General features: G+C 43.2%; 1 long non-coding RNA gene across 1 annotated transcript; it reads right to left on the bottom strand.

Moving 5' to 3' along the window:
• Nucleotides 1-1,565: 1,565 nt before the first annotated feature.
• LOC107282252 lies at nt 1,566-18,540 on the bottom strand. Its single transcript, XR_001548772.1, has 3 exons — nt 18,342-18,540; nt 11,506-11,604; nt 1,566-1,669 (listed from the first exon to the last, which is right to left on the bottom strand). It is a non-coding gene; the product is annotated as an uncharacterized LOC107282252 (long non-coding RNA).
• Between the last annotated feature and the right edge of the window lie 1,042 nt (nt 18,541-19,582).

Below are 19,582 nucleotides of genomic sequence, written 5' to 3'. Positions count from 1 at the left end.
TGCTGGCCTAGAAAGACTGCTCATCACTGTGGCATTATGGGGTTGAGGTGGACCCATGCCCTGCCCTCTTTGCTTTAAATGCGTCCATGTCATTTTACCCAGCTCGTCTTTTAATTACAAAGCAGGCAGCCTGACTCAAAAGGAGCTGACACAAAGGTGGTGGATTTCTTCCAGCCTTAGAGAATGAAAGTCAGGCAGAGATGGAGGATAAACTTATGGATCTAAACCCATAAGAGATTCCTTAAGTATGGAACCAAAGAACAACAATAATACCCCTCAAGCAAATATATCCCATAAGGGTTAACTGTGGCAAGTATCTTCATTTAGAAACATATTTTTATTTTTATTTTTTTGGTGAAAAAGAGCATCAAAGGGGAAAACATAGCAGACACGACAACCTTCAGGCACAGAACATGTGGCGGGGAATTTGGCTTTGTTCTCACCGCCTGTAGCTTCAACATTCAACACTTGCACAAACTTGTATCGCCCGCTGGCAGAAAAAAAAAAAGTTTTCTCGAACACACGCCCCAAATCAAAGTGATCCCCAGTGACAATGGAGTTCAGTTCTTTGCTTTCATGCTAAAGGACCAGGCCAAGAAGAAAAGAGAGCACTCTGTAGCTTTATACCATTAATAAAAAAGGGTGGGAATTTCCCTTCATTTTCAACTTTGTTGGGCTTTTCATTCACCGGAGGGGACCTTCCAGGTGTTTGGGACTATGCCACTGGCTAGGAGGCCGGGGTTGAAAGTTGTGGCACTCTCGTTTCTCGAAGGAACCTGACAATTCCAGAAGTACCATATACAACACTGAGAGATAATAATAATAATAATAATAATAATAATAATAATAATAATAATAATAATAATAATAATAATAATAATAATAATAATAATAATAATAATAATAATAATAATAATAATAAAGTTGGAAGGGACCTTGGAGGTCATCTAGCCCAACCCCCTGCCCAGGCAGACCCTTTAATTGCTTAAATCAGTGTTTTTCAATCTTGGCAACTTTGTGTGGACTTCAACTCCCAGTATTCCCCTGGCAGAATTAAAAAAACACTTACTTAAGGGTTCAGACTTTCTTTTAAAAAACAACAACAAAAACGAACACATCAATTAGCTTATAAAATATGAACCGCTAAATAAATAAGTGCCAATAAAGGAGAATAGCTCAGGGTTGAAATGAGGGGTCCTTGGTGCTCTCTGAGCTTGGTTTTTTTTTTCTTGCAGACGTTTCATTACCCAAACTAGGTAACAGCATCAGTGCATTTTTAGGGCATAAAGAAGTGCATTTTCAAAAAAAGCCCACATTTTTTTTAAAAAAACCATAGCACAATCAAAATACCAGGATGTTATTTTATTCCTTAAATCCCTGCCCCAGATCATCTTTTATGTGAACAACCCTGCAGATGAGATCAAGGCAAACAAAAAAGCAAAAACAAAAAAAGTGGTGTTTAAAACTGGGGAAAGGAGGTATTAAGTCCCTGGGGCCAGATTGTTAACCATAGTCTCAATATCAGAAAACATGTTACATCTATATCAAAGAGCTTGGGCCTTTTTTCCCCAAAGGGAAGAGAAAGTTAAGCAATACCTGATCCACCAAACTGCGTGCTACCGAGAGTCGTGGGTCTGTTTTTTCCATTAGTCACTGGCAAGGGAAACATCTAGAAAAAAGAAAGCAAACAATAACAAGATTAAACATCGGAGAACATGGGTGTGGGGAGAAAGGGAAATAATGCAGCAATTAAAAACATTCTGAGAGGTAACGCCACAGATTTAGTTATCTAGCCAAGATCCAAAATGAAACAAAGCTGTCATATTTGATCAGTGAGCTCTTCAAACTATTTGCAAAAACTGTTGCCGTTTTTTTTGCAATCGCTGGATAGACAGTAAATCTTCTGCAGGGTTAAATTATTGGGCTGCCTATCTTGGATCTGTTTGCTATTTAAAAACTACTATGCAAACAATAGGAAAACCCACCCAGAGAGCGTTGCAATGGTAAGATAAAAATCAGAAGCGGTAATAATCAAGGCAATAAATTACAGCATAAAAAAATCAGAATAAAGCAGCAAGGAAAGCCCTAATGTTCTAGTATTCTGAAATAGTTCCTCAAATTCCTAGGAAATGAAAACATCTTCAATCGGCCATCACAAATTCCATAACGGAAGGGCCAGTTAACCATCTCTGGGGGTTGCATTTCACAGATGAAGCAGCCTGATCCCGTAAGAGTCAAAGAAGTAGATTCTTAAAATGAACGTAGATGGAACAGTTAGAAATGCATTTCTATTTCCTTAAAACTGCATTTCTAAAAGATCTCACTTATGTTCACTTAGGAACCCTCCCAAAAAGTACAAGGTAGATTTTGTCCTTCCCCAGAGGACAGGTGGAAGCTTTCCCCAACCTGTTATCAGGGGTGTTATCTAAATGAAGCAACAACCAGTTCCTGAGCAGGTAAGGGGCAGATTAGCCCGAGTAGTGGGAAGAGGGTGGAAGGACCAACAGTCTCTAACTTCCATCAGAGAGAGGGGGGGAGAGTTCACTTCTCTTCCCACACAGCCTTATATTGATGCCCATATTTGATGCCCTGCCATATTTGATGTCCCGCCAAAGACTGAACAGAGAAGTCCCCCTTCTAGAAAATAACTGAATGGTCCCCACAAGCCAGAGTTGGTAGACAACAGTACTGCCTGGTATCCTCCAGATGTGTCAGGAGGAAACCCAGCACATCTGGAAGGCGTCAAACTGGGGAAGGCTGATCAACCTGAGGGTCACTCCACAGTCTTGGTTGAATGAAGAATGCTCCTGAAGGACATATATATATATGCAACTGCCTAGTGAAGGATCAGGCCACTGGCTTATCTCCATTTGGCATTCTGGGTCTATCCAGCTGTAATTTCCATTCCTCTATTTTGAGCCAGTCTGGCCAATGATCAGAGATAGTATGAGTTGCAGTCTGGAAACATCTGGAAGGACCACAGACTGGATTCACATAACATATCTAACTAGGTTAGAAAGGGGGGTGAGTAGTCTCTGGCTCAACAGGTTCAAACCAGGATATCAATTTAGTCCATATATGGATTTTTATTTCCAACATAATATGTTATGGGAACATAGAAATGGCACTTTATTTTATTAAGCTGGGTTAGGGGAGAGCATGTTGTGTGAGCCCAACTATTCTGTCTTCTCTAAGACAGCCAAAAGTCAATATCCTACCAGAGGAAAATGCCTTCAGCAATTTTAACACTTTTATGTGGAGATGCCAGGAACTGAGCTAAAGATAATTAACAGAATAACAGAGTTGGAAGGGACCTTGGAGGTCTTCTAGTACAACCTCCTGCTCAAGCAGGAAACCCTACACCGTTTAAGACAAATGCATGTCCAGTCTCTTCTTAAAAACTTCCAGGGTTGGAGCATTCACAGCTTCTGGAGGCAGGTTGTTCCACTGATTAATTGTTCTCACTGTCAGGAAATTTCTCCTTAGTTCTAGGTTGCTTCTCTCATCGATTAGTTTCCATCCGTTGCTTCTTGTCCTGCCTTCAGGTGCTTTGGAGAATAGGTTGACTCCCTCTTCTTTGTGGCAACCCTTTAGATCAGGGGTCTTCAAACTCATCCCTTTTATGACTCATGGACTTCAACTCCCAGAATTCCTCAGCCAGGCTGAGGAATTCTGGGAGTTGAAGTCCATGAGTCATAAAAGGGCCAAGTTTGAAGACCCCTGCCTTAGATATTGAAAGACTGCTATTATATCATCCCTAGTCCTTCTTTTCATTAATCTAGGCATACCCGATTCCCGCAACTGTTCTTCATATGCTATAATCATAATTCTTAACTGCATGCTTTCCACCACCTACATTAAGGGTCAGAAACTAGCAACTTTGGGGGTTAACTCTGATCCAGTCAACTGCTAAAGACAAACTTAGAATAAGACTACAGTTGTTCAATCAACTGGTTCCAATTAAAAATGTTTATAGGTAGTCTTCCACCTATGCTTACAATTAGGACCAGGATTTCTATTGCTAAGCAAGGTGATTGTTGTTGTGAGTTGCACCCAATTTTATGATCTTTTTGCCATGATTGTTAAGTGAATCACTGCAGTTGTTAAGTAAATTACATTGTCATTAAGTGAATTTGGCTTTCCCCATTCACTTCGTTAGAAGTCAGCTGGAAAGGTCACAGATGGTGATCACATGACCCTGGGACACTGCAACTGTTATAAATGCTGGTTAATAAGCATCCAAATTCTGATCATAGGACCATAGAGATGCTATAATGATTATTAAGAGTGAGGACCGGTTATAAGTCACTTTTTTCAGGGCTGTTGCAATTCTGAACCATTGCTAAACAAATGGTCATAAGTTGAGGACTACCTGCAATCAATTCAAATTAGGTATCCCAAAGGTGCTTTTTCACAAGGCAACTGGACTTTCTTGTAATAACAAGGAAGTCCAGTTGCCTCGTGAAAAAGCACCATTGGGATAACAATGACCTGGGATGAATGAGAATCTCCATAGATCACGGGTGTCAAACTTGCACCACGTGATGTGTCACGACATATTGCAACTTGTTTTTGCATTGCTGGAGCTGGGGTGGGTAGGGCCTCTGCATGATGCAACTGGCCCGCGGGCCAGCAGTTTGGCACCCCTGCCGTAGATCGTCAAATTAGGCTACAAAGCATTTTTCAAATTTTCAATTGGAGTATTACCAGTGAAATGCAAGTTGTCAGGCCCGCTCTTAAGAGGCATTCCTGGCCTGGTCCAGCACAGCATCACAGAAAAAGTGATGCTTTTTGGAGATTGTTGGGTACTTTCATTGCCCAACTAGGTAACATCAGTAGCACTGAAGACATTACCTAGTTGGGTAATGAAATGTCTGTAAGAAAACTACTAAGCTCAGACAGTAGTACCAAGGACTCCACAGTTCAGCTCTGAGCCACAAATATTCTCTTCCGTGGGTCCCAAAGAAAATGCCTCCTCTGATCCTTTTCTTTTCTGCTTCCCAAAAATGGAATGCTTCTTTTGTTTGACAGGTATATTCTAAGGAATGGGAAATATGGACAATTTTATCATTTTTTTTTAGTGTGAGACAAGTGAGAATGCTCTTTTTAGAGAGCGATGGCTGCAATATATACGTGCTGCATGTATAAAACAAAGGAAAGATGTTTCTTGCTTTTTTTTAAAAAAAATAGCCTATAAAGTGAATTGACTAAAAGCCTCTTAGCTTTTATTTAGAAATAGAAGACAGGGATTCTTCACTTAACACCCAGGCACAAACTAGAAGCAACTGGCGCTAACAAATACTATACTGCTCCATTTTAATTCAAAAGCAATAGTCTTTTTTTTTTAATCATCTTGCTTTTTTAAACTTTTTTTTTGAATTTCAACATTTTAACACTAAACATATGGATTTAAAAAAAACACCAAATACCCATCTAGACCTTATTTGCATAGCCCCACCCCCACCAGATCCTTGGGAGCTCTATTTCCTGCTCACCCTTCAAATGTGACAGGCTGTAAGATAACAAACGCCAAATCTTTAAGAACAATAGCAAAACAGTAAAACAGGCAGCACTTGCAGTGACCTGCCGAACATGACAAAATTAATCCCATCTGTCTGGGAAATGTTCTTTTTCGGGCCAAGAGGGAAAGGAAGGAAGGAAGGCAGATTAAACCTCAGACCAGTTCAAAAACATTTGCACGAGGCAAAAAAAAAAATTCATAAAAGGGGAAAGATCTCCCACATTTATCACTCCAACTGCTTATTTTACCCTTGCTCAATGCACATACACAGTATCACTCCAGCTGGAAGTTTCCTTCCAAATAAAAATCTTCCTGCTTGTACCCTACAGGAAAGCCTGTGAAAATATCCATCAATCCAATACTGGGAAGGCTTCAAATGAGACCCGTTTATAAAATCACATATGCAAAATTGTATCTAACTGATAACACATATTAAAAGCAGGGTATGTTTTCAAGTGCCAGCTATTATAATAGCAATCATGTATCTGCTATTGCTTGCTTTCAAGTAAGATGGTTAACACTATCAAAATGCCCAAAGAACTACTTAGATACATCTGTTTATCCAATTACTGGCTTCCCAGTACTACTATGTTGCAAGGCTATCAATTTCTGGTTTTTGATCCAGTTCCAATAAGGTTTGTATTCATCACTGAGCCTTCATCAAGCCACCTAACTTCCTAGGTCAGGGGTTTTCAAACTTGGCCCTTTTATGACTCATGAATTTCAACTCCCAGAATTTCTCAGCCAGGCACGCTGGCTGAGGAATTCTGGGAGTTGAAGTCCATGAGTCATAAAAGGGCCAGGTTTGAAGACCCCTGTCCTAGGTGCTCCTCTGCCGGTAAAAATTTGGTCACTTGTAAAGAAGAATGGATCCTATTCTAAGATATAGCCTCAGTCCAGAGAAAGGATTGGCTAGGGCAGGGGTAGGCAACCTTGGCTCTTTTATGACTCGTGGACTTCAACTCCCAGAATTCCTGAGCCAACATGGCTCAGCTTGGAAACCTCTCCCTTTCCCCTCAGCATGGCTGGCTCAGGAATTCTGGGAGTTGAAGTCCACAAGTCATAAAAGAGCCAAGGTTGCCTACCCTTGGGCTAGGGCTCTGGAAAAACTTTGTGGGAATTGAGGTTAGTTCCTGCAGAGATGGCCAACGTCTAACTAGAGTGAACCACTTTAGAGATATCTCACAGAGCTGAACGTTCCTTCAGTTGAAAAAAAAAAATTCTAGAAAGATACATAAAGCCAAGCAAGATGGTCTCGCTGTCAGTAACAGATCTTCCAGGTAAGATTTTTCCAGCCCAGGAAATTGCAGGGGATGTGACTGTGTTCAATGCAAACCATGATATGCAATATTGAGATACTTGCATGCAAAAAATTAACAGGCCAGGTGGCCTTTTCTGTGGCACGTTAGTTTTAGGATAGATCACCTCTGCTTGGTCACACTAAATTGTATTCAGTCCAGGATAGCTATGGTGAAGGACCAAAGGACACTAATTAGACCTTTCTGTGTAATACAGGTAGTCCTCAACTTACAACAGTTCATTTAGTGACCGTTCAAAGTTACAACGGCATTGAAAAAAGTGGCTTATGATCATTTTTCACATTTATGACTGTTGCAGTATCTCCACGGTCACATAATTCAGAAGCTTGGCAACTGGTTCATATTTATAACGGTTGCAGTATCCCAAGGTCATGTGATCACCTTCTGTGACCTTCTGACAAGCAAAGTCAATGGGGAAGTCAGATTCACTTAACAACTGCGTGACTAATGTAACAACTGCTGTGATTCGCTTAACAAATGTGGCAAGAAAAGTTGTAAAATGGAGCAAAGCTCACTTAATAAATTTTTCACTTAGCAACATAAATTCTGGGCTCAGTTGTGGTCATAAGTCAAGGAATACCTGTAGGTGTTGGGGTCACTAACAGGGAGTTCCCGACGTTTTTTTCTTTATAGGTTGCGAGAGTGCAAGAATGCAGCCACCCTAGCCTGTTTTTGTTTTCCAGCATCCAGCATTTCATACAGTTGCTTTAAGGCAGAGGTCCCAACCTTTTGAGCACCAGGGACCGTTTCCGTGGAGAGAGGTTTTTCTGCGGACCAGAGGGGGCGTAGTTTCATGTACTTCCTGCATCCCACGGATGGGGCTTTGCTTGTTTGCACAGACCAGTTTTTGGCATGCCGCAGCCCACTGCCAGTCCACGGATCGGGGATTTGGGACCCCTGCTGTAAAGCAGTGTGGAGCAGTGTATAAGTCTAGGCCAGGGATAGGCAACCTTGGCTCTTTTATGACTCGTGGACTTCAACTCCCAGAATTCCTGAGCCATGCTGGCTCATGAATTCTGGTTGTTGAAGTCCACGAGTCATAAAAGAGCCAAGGTTGTCTACCCCTGGTCTAGGCCCTATTGCTAACTATTGCTATTGAGAACAAACAATGGTCTCTCTATATATATCTCTACTTGATTTAATCGATTCCACTCTTCTAAGAACTGATTTTTCTCACAAAACACACGAGCGCTTCAGCCTAATTGGGTTATTTCAAACCCAGCTCAGATTCACCAGGCAGAGTTCTTCTGAAGACCAGCTAGATCAGTGCCCCCCCCAACCTTTTGGGCACCAGGGACCGGTTCCAGGTTTTTCCATGGACTGGAGGGATCGTGGTTTCGCGTGCTGCCTGCATCCCACGGATGGAGCTTCGCTTGTATGCGTGGACCGCTTTCTGGCATACCCCGGCCCAGTACCGGGGGTTGGGGACCCCTGCTCTAAGGGAGCCATCCTCTCTAAAAGATAAGTTGAGTTCTTTCTTCTCTTCAATGGGAATGCTTTTTTCTGGGAATTGTCTGGATGGGCCTCGTGTCGGGGCAGTGGTTGCCCAGAGGCAGGACCATTTTAGCAGAGGTACCCTCAGAGAGCGTGCTATGAAGAAGATGGGCTATAGAGTTTAGGGCTGATCCAAAAGACATGTGATGAAAATTTTAGTTCAAGCCCTGTAGGAATCCTAAGTAAGGGAAATGTAACAATATTCTAGTGAGAACGTACAGGACTACCTCCCCTTCTGCATATACTAATTGAGCCCTTAGCTCAAGGGTGGGAATGATGGCTCTTTTATGACTTGTGGACTTCAACTCCCAGAATTCCTGAACTAGCCAGCTGCACAGTGAGGGGTAGTCCAAATTTCAGACTTATACATCTTGAAGATGGAGAGCCTCTAGATTGTTTCTAAATCCTGAACCTAGATTGGTCCTCACAAACATTCTTGCACTAATGTGTGTGCATGTATTGCATATCTAGGTGCGGGTAGTCCTCAACTTACAACAGTTCATTTAGTGACCGTTCAAAGTTACAACAGCACTGAAAAATGTGACTTATGACCGTTTTTCACAGTTACAACCTTTGCAGCATCCCCATGATCAAAATTTGGGTGCTTGGCAACTGTCTCATATTTATGACGGTGGCAGTGTCCCTGGATCATGTGATCCCCTTTTGCAGCCTTCTTCTGACAAGCAAAGTCAATGGAGGAGCCAGATTCACTTAACAACTGTGCTACTAACTTTAACAGCTGCAGTGATTCACTTAATAAGTGTGGCAAGAAAAGTCATAAAATGGGGCAAAACTCACTTAACAAACATCTTACTTGGCAACAAAATTTGGGGGCTCAATTGTAGTCATAGGTCGAGGACTACCTGTATCTTCGAAGCAGTCTTGACTCCTATTGACTACATAGACAAGTTCCTACAGTTTTCTGGCAAGTTTTCAGAAGTGGTTTGCCACTGCCTGCTTCCTAGGGTTGAGAAATACTGGCTGGCACCAGATCTCCCTGCTGTGTCTAAGGCAAGATTAGAACTCACTGTCTCCCAGCTTCTAGCTTTTAATTACAATGCCACATTGAGTCTCTACATTAATGTAGGAAATATAGTTAATTCAAAAGACCCTGAAAATGCGTACTCCCACCACCACGTTAAGGGGCTTGAAATGGATTTGCAAAGAATAAGAATTAGGGTGCCAGTTTGGTCTAGTGCAGGGGTCTTCAAACTTGGCCCTTTTATGACTTGTGGACTTCAACTCCCAGAATTCCTCAGCCAAGCATACCTGGCTGAGGAATTCTGGTAGTTGAAGTCCACAAGTCATAAAAGGGCCAAGTTTGAAGATCCCTGGTCTAGTGGTTAAGGCACCAGGTTAGAAAGCGGGAGACTATGAATTCAAATCCCACCTTAATCATGAAAGCTGGCTGGGTCACTTTGGGCCAGCCATTCTCTCTCAGCCCAATCCACCTCACAGAGGAGTTGTTGTGGGAAAAACAGGAGGAGGCAGGCATGTGGATATGTTCATTGCCTTATTTATAAAAATAATAAAGGCAGGATATAAATAAATAAAAAAAATTAGAGGAAGAGAAACCTGGGGGAAAAGAATGAGCTACAAAGAAGATGGCAGCTCCTTTTAAGAAGAAACCTTATCCTGCCAATGTGGAACAATCACCCGAGTGAAAAAAACAACAACTAGACTTTCCAGCAACCCTCAGTGATCATTTGCATGACGCCCCCAAACGTTCATGACCAGAAGAAAATATTAACCAATCATTAACAGAGCAAAGGGAATTAACCAGAGCAAAAGATACACAGTCTACCCATTGCTCTTCCCATGAGCCACAAAATATTGGGGAACGAACCACATAACGTGGGCGGAAGGGACACTGCTGCAGAGCCAGGATGTCCCCCGTTTGAACAAGCCAGAAACAAGCCACGAAAAGAGCAAGGATCGCCCCTAGTCATCCTCTGCTCTGCAGTGTATCTCTTTATCTCCCTCCACGGTGTGGGGAGCCTCTGCCAGCTTCCTTCCAAAGAGCCTCTTATCTTAAAAGGGCTCTTATCTTAAAAAGCCAAGGTCTCCCACCCTTTGAAGTACAGTTTGAATGACAGCTTCCCAACTGCATCTACTCCTGTCAGTGGAGGCTCAAAAAAGCATTGAGAAGAAAGGGAGAGAGGTGGTTGGTGGTCCTGCTGGGAGGCACTGGTAGAACATCCAGTAAAATATTGAGCCAATGGTCATGAGAATCTAATGCAGTGTTCCTTAAACTTTAAGATGTGTGGACTTCAACTCCCAGAATTCCTCAGCCAGCATAGCTGGCTGGGGAATTCTGGGAGTTGAAGTCCGCACATCTTAAACTTGCCAAGTTTTGAAAAACACTCATCCAGAACAAAGAAATATTTTCTCAGGTCCTTGGCGCTTGGTCTGGGACATTTGGGGTCAATACAAGCATAGAAAGATGCAAAGAGAAACCAACCCAATCAACATATACCCCCTCTGGAAGAATTAAAAAAACATTGGGGCGGGAGGGAACCCCAGAACAGCACCGATTTCTGATCTTTGCTTGTTCTCTGACACGTCCCTCTAAACTCCTGCTTCAGGCAAACGTCCCTACTCATCAAGCCAATGCTGCTTTCTCTGGCCATTTCAGATCATTTGCCAGAAATTCAGCCAGCAGAACTTATTTCCCACTACAATAAACACCAATTAAAATTCCGGGCTTGGCCAGAAAAGAGCCCGAGATAGGCAGACTCAGGACGAATCCAGGATTAATGATAGTATTTTGCACGGTTTAGGAGAACCTTGCACTTTTATCTGTTGGGGGAGAATTTTTAAAGGTGGAAGAAGAAGACATCCGACTGATTTGTTTTCTTCCCATCAGGCCAACTACTGTACCTCACTTAAGCCTTCACAACAAGGAGACTATGCAATTAGTGGTCCCCCTTGACACTCTTAAGTACAGAGAACAAACAAGTCGAAGCTTGCAGTTTGTGACTCCCAGTTAACCCCCCCCCTCCCTGCTGCCAGGGGTTTCCTTTAACCCCTCCCCTTACAGCCCAGAGCATGCCGGGTACAAAATGGAGCCTGCTGCTCTTTTAGACATCTCTCCCCCCCCACACACACACACACAAAACAACCCCAAATTCAGGGACCTACCAAGCCTCCACTCCCAGCGGTCTCACTTACCATACTGAAATCTAGAAGGTCGCTTAATTCTTTATCGGTTCCTGCTGCAGCCATTCTTTGTTGCTGGTTCATATTCCCACCGATTGAAATGGTGTCTGTCTTTTTTAGAAAAAGAAAACAGGGAGGGAGGGAGGGGGTGACACGGAGGAGAAAGGAAGCAGGATAGGAGAAGTGGAGAAGAGAAAGATTATTTTTTTAATGGAATGGAAGCGCTTCAAAAAAAAAGCTCATGTTATTCAATACTAGATATAATATGCAACTATTTCTCAGAATTATAAATCCTCCCGGGCAAAAAATTCTCTAGCAAGCAACGAGTAATTAAAACTCTTTCTCTCTTGCACACACAGGCACGCATGTGTGCGCGCACACACACACACACACAGTATATTTAAGTGCCAATTTCTTGACTTGGAGCCTCTTCAAAACCAATAATAAAAATTGAAAAAATCTCTAATAAATGCAAGAACGAGGAGGCAGCAGAAATCTAAAGGTTATGGCCTTTTCTATTCCAGATCACCTGTTGCTCCAGTTACCGAACTAATACTTAGAAAAGTTGCTGACCTTTGTTTTTAAGGTTCCTAAAGTAATTCTGCACTTAATACAAATGCTGCATCTATTTACAAATCCATCAATCACAATCACAATCCTCTCTTTTTTTTATTAGGACTAGAGTTGTTGTGCTCTTGCAGATAATAAACCAAGAGTTTCATTTCCTGCACCCTTAAAAGACACAGTAGGAAATACTTAAAATCTGAATTTTGGATACTGGCTCTAAAAACTAAAAATCAACATGTGATCCAACCCCCACAGGGCAATTACACTGCAGTAGTACACCAACCTGAGAATAAACTCTGTTGACCTGCTTGAACTTTTGAGCAGAAATGCAAAAAATGGCATGTCTTATGTGCCAAAATTCAGGTTAGCAGTGAATACAAAAATTCCATCTTTTGCACACAGAGACTTTGCTTTATCTGAGGAAAAGTTAGTTGTGTTGATGAGCAACAATTTTCTCAAATCAACAGCTTCATTTGATCACCACCTCACTCTCCATCCTTCCCAGCCTCATCCTCCCCACATAAAAAAAAAATAGACTGTAGTGTCCTTGGGGCAGGGAGCCTTTGTTAATTTTGCCTGCCCCATGTTGCTGACTGTGTGGTTTTTAATGTCTGTCTTTTTGCAAACTGCCCAGAATCATTTGGGAATGGGTAGCATGCAAATGTGTAAAACAAACCCATAATTACTCAGAGCTCCTTGGCTTGGAAGAGGCCAGAGATCATCAAATCCAGCCCCCTGCTCAGTGCAAGAATTACAAAATGAAGACCCAAATTACTTGCTGGGTTGAAAGAGCCTAGGTGTATACTTGCACTGTGAGAACACAGATAATTATTGTACTTGCAAGTGAGTAAACAATACACAACTCAGTAGGATCTACTGCAGAGTAAACCTGGCCCAGTTTTAAGCAACCCTTTTAAGCACAGAACAATTTTTTTATATTTTTTTTTGCATATAGGGACCTCCAGATGCAACAACGAAGTCCACAATCCTCAGTCAACAAGGAAAGGCTGCTGTAAAGCATTGGGGGGAAGGGAGGTTGTCCTGGTTGTGTGTATCTGATCAATGGGAATGCAGCCTAGGAAAGCAGCCAGATAACAGCTTTAAATTTGCAGTCTTCAGAAGAAGAAAAAAAAAATTACTTCACACTGTGATGTGAAATGCCCTCACATTTAATCTCGCTTGTTGGTAAAAGCTACAGATCGGAGAAACTTCAAGGTTCAGGAATTGCAACACGTAATTATTACCACAAGTAATATTTTATTTAAATCCCCCTCATAAGACTAGAGCTTATGGTCACCCACCAACGACATGAACAAACAAAAGGATGTATAACTCTCTGCCACAAGATATGGTACAAGCCATTCATTATAAAAAAAGAAAGGAGTTCAAATTAGACAAGAGGACAAATGAAAGATTTCTTAGCACTTCTTAAGCATGAAAGCGGGATTTAGTTTCCACACAGGCCTTTGATCCCAAATGAGACATGTCAAGGCACAAAACAAACACTAGAATCCTTAATTTCTTTGAGGCTTGTGAAAAGAAAGATACTTGTGCACCTATGCTCACATGGAATCACAGACTTGGAAGGAAAGATACACCCAATTCTTTATTGATATCCTTCTCTTATTTTTATAAATAACACAAGGTGGGGAGAGGGGGGGAGGGAGGGAGGGAGAGAGAGAGAGAGGAGAGAGAGAGAGGAGAGAGAGAGAGGAGAGAGAGAGGACTAGAACTCATAATCTCCTGTTTCTAGCCTGGCATCTTCACCACTAGACCAATTTCCACTCTCCTTTTCAATGCTCCTATTTCTGCTGGATGAAAATGGGAGATACCCCCCCCCCAGAAATGCATTAGTGGTTTTGCCCCAAATTACGGTACTAGAGCACACCTTCTACAATACATGCTAATCAGGGGTTGACAACTCAACCAATTGCTCTGTTTTCTTGAGATTCCTTTACTAGGTCTCTTCCTTTTCTACATGCCCCCAGGCCCCATTGCCCCATGCAAATCAAAATAGAATAGAATAATAATGAAGTAGAATATCCAAGTACTCTAAGTACTCTTAACTATGCCTTATATATTCATTGTCAATCTTGTGTAACAGACATATGGGGAATAGCAATATTTACCTTTGCTGATAGACAGATAAATGTGTTTTGCTTGAGTGGGTGGGTAGAAACTTCAGATATGTCTACTTGAGAGTAAGCTCCATGATTGCCAACAGGCCTTACTCCACACAAAGCACAATTAGGATTGTAACCCAGACCTTTCAGGCTACGCCATGTAATGGGCAGAGAGGCCCACTGAATACTATGAGGTTACGAGACTGTGCAGCAAATCCAGTTTACTCTATAATTTAGAAGGGAAAAGAAAGACTCACACCCACTCACTTTCTCTATGAACTTAGTGAAGGCAATTGAGTAATGGTGCAATAGAGCCTTTAATTTCAGCAAACTATCTGGCAATTACTTTTTATCTGAAAGTTGCTAAGCGTGTTTCCAGAAACTCCTTGTAATAAGGGCTAAATTCGAAGGTGGAAAACAAAACTTTTTGATCATTCGCCCAGAAAGCCAGATTGCACTCCTGAAGACCTGGATTCAACTCACTGAGGAAAACTCACCGGGCCTGTCTCTCTCTCCCTCTCTCTCCCTCTCAGTTCAGCCTACCTCACAAGACTATTATGAAGATAATCTGGAAAAAAAGCAGACTGCCACGCTGGAGGAATGGTGGCGATGAAATAAAAATGACCCAAAAGCTGTGGGGTATCCCTAGAATTTCTCCTCACTCTGGGGTGAGGAGCAGAGAAGGATGGTAGAAAGCATTGGTGCCTACCAATCCACCTCTTCATCATAGGGTTGCCAGGTCTGCTTCCAAAAAATAGTGGACAAGCGGGGGGGGGGGGGTGTTAAGTAGTAAAAAAAAGTAGACTGTACAGCTTTAGATTACGTACCATTTCACCATAAAGCTTTTGAATAAAAAAAAATGTCCACTATTTTGTGAAAAAAAATAGTGAACATAATGTGAAAAAAGTGGACTGTCCGCTCAAATAGTGGACACCTGGCAACCCTACATCATCAAGTTTTCCTTTTTTTACAAAAATAAATCTCTCCCTGCTCCATTCACATATGTGTCTGGGGGGGGGGAGGGGGAAAGATAGAAAAAGCACCCCCTTAAACTGCATTTCAGCCCTCCTCCGCTGAGGGCACTTGCCAGTCGTATCCCAGACACGTGCTCTCGGCATGAGCAATCGCCTGGATCCGGCCGATGAACCCGGTCTCACTTCTTCAGACACGGATATTCTAGGAGAGCCCGGGGGTTCAACCCCGCGAGTTGGCTGGTGCCCTCCCGGCTCTCCGCCGGCAAAGATACGCACAGAGCACAAGGGCAAATTTAAAGCGGCTGGACTTCAGGCAGGAAACGCGGTGGCGTTGAGTTTTCCCCTCCCCAAAATATTTCTTCAAATCTTTCCCTTCCCCGTCCCGCCGGAGAAAGTGGCTTTCCCCCAGCTGATGAGCGTCCCCCAACTTGCACCCCCCCCCCGATTCCAAACGGTTCCCCCTCCCTTCCCGCTGCCCTTCAACCTGACTCATTTGGGGTTCCTTTCACTAGAAGCGGAACACTTTTTTTCCCCCTTCAGGACAAAGACTCCAAACCAGCTCCCCCGGACCCTCCCCCATCCCCCAGGCCCCTCCTCCTCCTCCTCCCCTATTACCATACTTTTAAAGAAAAAAAAAATTAAACAAAGTCCGGGCAGGTTTATGGATATTTGCTAGAACTCTTCTGCTTTCTAAGTGTTCCATCTTTAGGCAACTTAATGCAGTCGCAAACAGATCAAAAAACGGAGAGTGTGTGTGGGGGGGGAGGCGAAGAGTCAGGGGAAAACAAATCTAACACAAAGCAAAGTGTGTGCGTGTGTGTATATGAGGGGGAGGTCTTGCCTGTGCATTAAAAAGAAAAGTTTGTAATACGCTCAAAGAGACTCCCGACATCTCACACAGAGCTTTTTACAATTTCTTTTTAAACTACTGGGGAAAGGGGGGGGAGGATTCACATTAGGTTTTCTCCCTTTCCAGTTTGGTTTAATGCAGCAGACAAGGAATCTCTTATATGCAAGCAGCTGCCATCTGGGGCCTCATCACCCCCCTCCTCAAATGCAGCAGCACCCATATTACTGGAGAATAAATGCTGTATCTAAGGGCGGACTTGGGGGGTCTCCCTTTTCTCTTTCAGTAATTGAGGCCTAACTTATTTTACAGCTATCAACAACTTGCCCACAATAAAGCAGCCAATTAGATTAATATATTGTGTTGCTTCGAGAATATTACACACAGGTATATAGAATGATTCCACACAGATAAACCTATAGATTTTAGACATATTATATACAGGAACAAGTGATTGAAGAAAACACTAGGCAGATAAGTAGAAGATCTATGTACAACTCAGCATAATTAATGAATTGTTTTATTTAAGGTCTAGGGAACACTCAGAATCTGCAGCATTATTTCAAGTTTACACAAGAACTTTGCAGCTCTTTGTCATCTTTCTCAAAAACTAAAAAACCCAGGTTTGTGTCCATTCGATTGGCAAACAGCAACAACAAATATTTAAACTGGACACAATTGTTTTATACACATGACACCAAAGTCAGAAGAAACAGTTTTGCCCACAGATTAAGTTCTCTGAAAGAATTCTCTCCACAGAGTTCCCAAAATTTAGTGATTGCACTTAAACTCTGGGAGATTCTAAAAGTAGGCCTAGATTGCTGCCATACAAACTTCCCAAGGAAATTGCTGAAGGGAGAAGGGGGAAGGGATGTGTGTGTGAACCATACCTCCTTCTTAAATAAAATCAAAAGGCTGAAATAAATAAATAAAGCAGGGATTTAATCCCAGGCTTTGCTTAATTTCATCCATGGCCTAAACCTTGTATTTTCCCAATTTCATTTGTGCAGGAGATCCAATAATTGTGGGGAAGAGGGTGGCATACATGGGGTTTGGTAAGTCAAACCTGTAGAAATATTAGTTACAAAAGGGATGGAGGTTTGTTTGGGGGGGGGGGGAATTTGTAAATGGAAGCTGAAGAATAATCCAGTCAAGCAGTGACACCAATGTGATATGTTCCCATTTTAAAAGCTTTTCACTTTCATTAGCCTGTGCTGGGGTTTTGTTTTGTTTTTAAGCAAGAGAGGGTCATATACTGGTAAACTATAAATTAGGGGGGGGCAGTGGGATGAAAGAGAAAGAATTGGCAGACTGGGATTTAAAAGGGAGACTATACTGTAATCACTGACGTCAAACTGGTGTGTGCTTTTCTCCCCAGAGTGAGAGTGTGAAGAAAGAACATTAAAAACTCTTTAAAAAGTGTGTCTGCAAAAAAAATGGGACAATCAGGAATACAATCACCCTCCAGAACATCTTCTAGACTCTTTCCTCTTGAATCCATACTGTTTGATAATTGCACACTAAATAATAGACACACCAAGTTTTGGTGCTGGACAAAGTAAAATAAAACTTCCCATAGACAGGGGGAGATCTGTGTGTGTGTGTGTGTGTGTTGGGGGGGGGGGCTCTTGTGCATGTGTGTACCTATGAGTGAATTCTGGATCCGTTCATTAAAATGAACAAACTACTGCAACTGAAAGGAAGCATCTGTACTCTTTGCCGGGAAATTAAGACATCACTTCCCAGTGTTTTCTTTCTTTAAGGACAATAAACTTCAGAGGCACGAAAATGGGGGGTAGACAGCCCCCTTCTGTTTTAGGTTATTACACCACCCCCCAAGCTGAACTCCCCCGCAGGTCTAAAGGAAAGCTCAAAAGAGTAAAAAGCTTGTTGCCTTTTTCACCCGACCCTCAAAAGGAGTTCAGTAGACCTCCTTCATCGACCCCCCCCCCTTTTGCTTCAGCTAACTTCCCGCCCCATGAAGTTTAATGCCACTTCCGGGGGGGGGGAGAGAGAGAAAGAAAGGACAAGTGTGCGTGCGTGTGGGGGAAGAATAGTAAGAAAAAACACACCTAAATAATAATAAACAGAGAGAGAGAGAAAGAGAGTAACAGTCATTACGAAGTCAGGGACAGAACCGAGGAAAGTAGCAAAGTTGGATCCGCAGAAAGAGAAGAAAAGACTCAAGACTTAAGTCAACTCTGCCCCCTCCGAAAATAAAATAGTTCCGTGGAGGGGGGAGGAGTCACAAACGAACCCCCCAAATTAAAAGCAGAGGCCCTCCCCCCCCAGTCGCTTAACCCACCCACCCACCCACCCCCCCTTCCTCAGGCTTACCTGCTCAGCTTTGTGGTGGGGGAGGGTTACATCCACAAGTATGGCTGAAGATTCCCGGGGCGCAGCCGGGGTGGGCGCCCCGGTCGCCCCTCCTGCCTTCCTATTGTTCTCCCGGCGGCGACGGAGACGGTGGAGGCAGCTTTAACAATGTCCAAGCAAACGGAAATGGCTACAATGTAGTAAAACGAGGGAGGGAGGCTTTTTTAAAAAAAAAAAAATTAAAAATAAAAAAAAAAGGAAAAGGAAAAGAAAAAAGCGAGAGTGGGAAAATAAATTAGAGAGGACGGGAGAAAGGCGCTCCCCCCCCCCCGAACGTTCGGTCTGTCTGCGCCCCTCGGGCTGCGAGTTCGGCCGCGCCGACGTTCGATCGAGTGTTTGTCCCGACGTTCGATCGGGTGTTTTGCCCCCCCCGCCAGGAGCTTTTGATGTGGCCTCTTCAACGTTCCATCCGCGCTGGGAAGATAAAAAGTGCTTCTGATCCTCCGGCCGCGGACCCCACTTAGCGCTTGCTTCGCTGGCTCATGATCGCCGAGCTTCTTTCTCTCTCTGCGTTTTTCAACCCCCTCGCTCGCTGGGGCAGCGGACGGGCGCCCCCTTCTCCTTCGCCGCCTTCTCCTCCTCCTTTGCTTCCACACATCCACACACACACATGCACGCACACACACGCGCGCGCGCGCGCACACACACACACACACATACAGACACTCGCATCAAGACCTTCCCCCTCCTTCTCTGGCGTATCCTTCCGCCGCAGCAGCCACCATCACTACCAGCTGCACAAGCCCCCAAAAGAGGGGGGGGGTGGTGAAGGAGGGACGGCTGGTTTTGCCCACAAGGCTCTTTTTCGGCGATCCCAAGTAGTTGGGGAAAAGAATGAGAAACTGAATATCTTCCCAATGGGATTTTCCTTTTCTTTATTTTACTCAACAACCGGCCGACAAAAAAAAACAACAAAACTCCGTACGCCCAAATATTTCTGGGGAAAGTGAAAAAGGAGGGATGTTGAGTGGATATTGCTTAAGACTAAATTCCAGGCAAACTTCAGATGGGAGAAATTAGGACACCCGCCCCCCTCCGCCAGCATTTTGCTGCCCTTTTTGGCAGTCTGGGTCATAGTTTTGTTCAGGTAGTCCTCAACTTATATTCATTTGTTTTGTGACCCTGGGAAGTTATAAGGGTGGTGAAAAAAAGTGACTTACAACCGGCCCCTTGCACTTATAACTGTTGCAGCATCCCCAGAG

Source organism: Protobothrops mucrosquamatus, unplaced genomic scaffold (genome assembly GCF_001527695.2).
Source record: "Protobothrops mucrosquamatus isolate PMUCROS unplaced genomic scaffold, P.Mucros_1.0 scaffold6, whole genome shotgun sequence".
In the NCBI taxonomy this organism is placed as follows: Eukaryota; Metazoa; Chordata; class Lepidosauria; order Squamata; family Viperidae; genus Protobothrops; species Protobothrops mucrosquamatus.
Note: the sequence above shows the minus strand (reverse complement) of the source record. Positions and strands in the feature narration are given on the sequence as shown.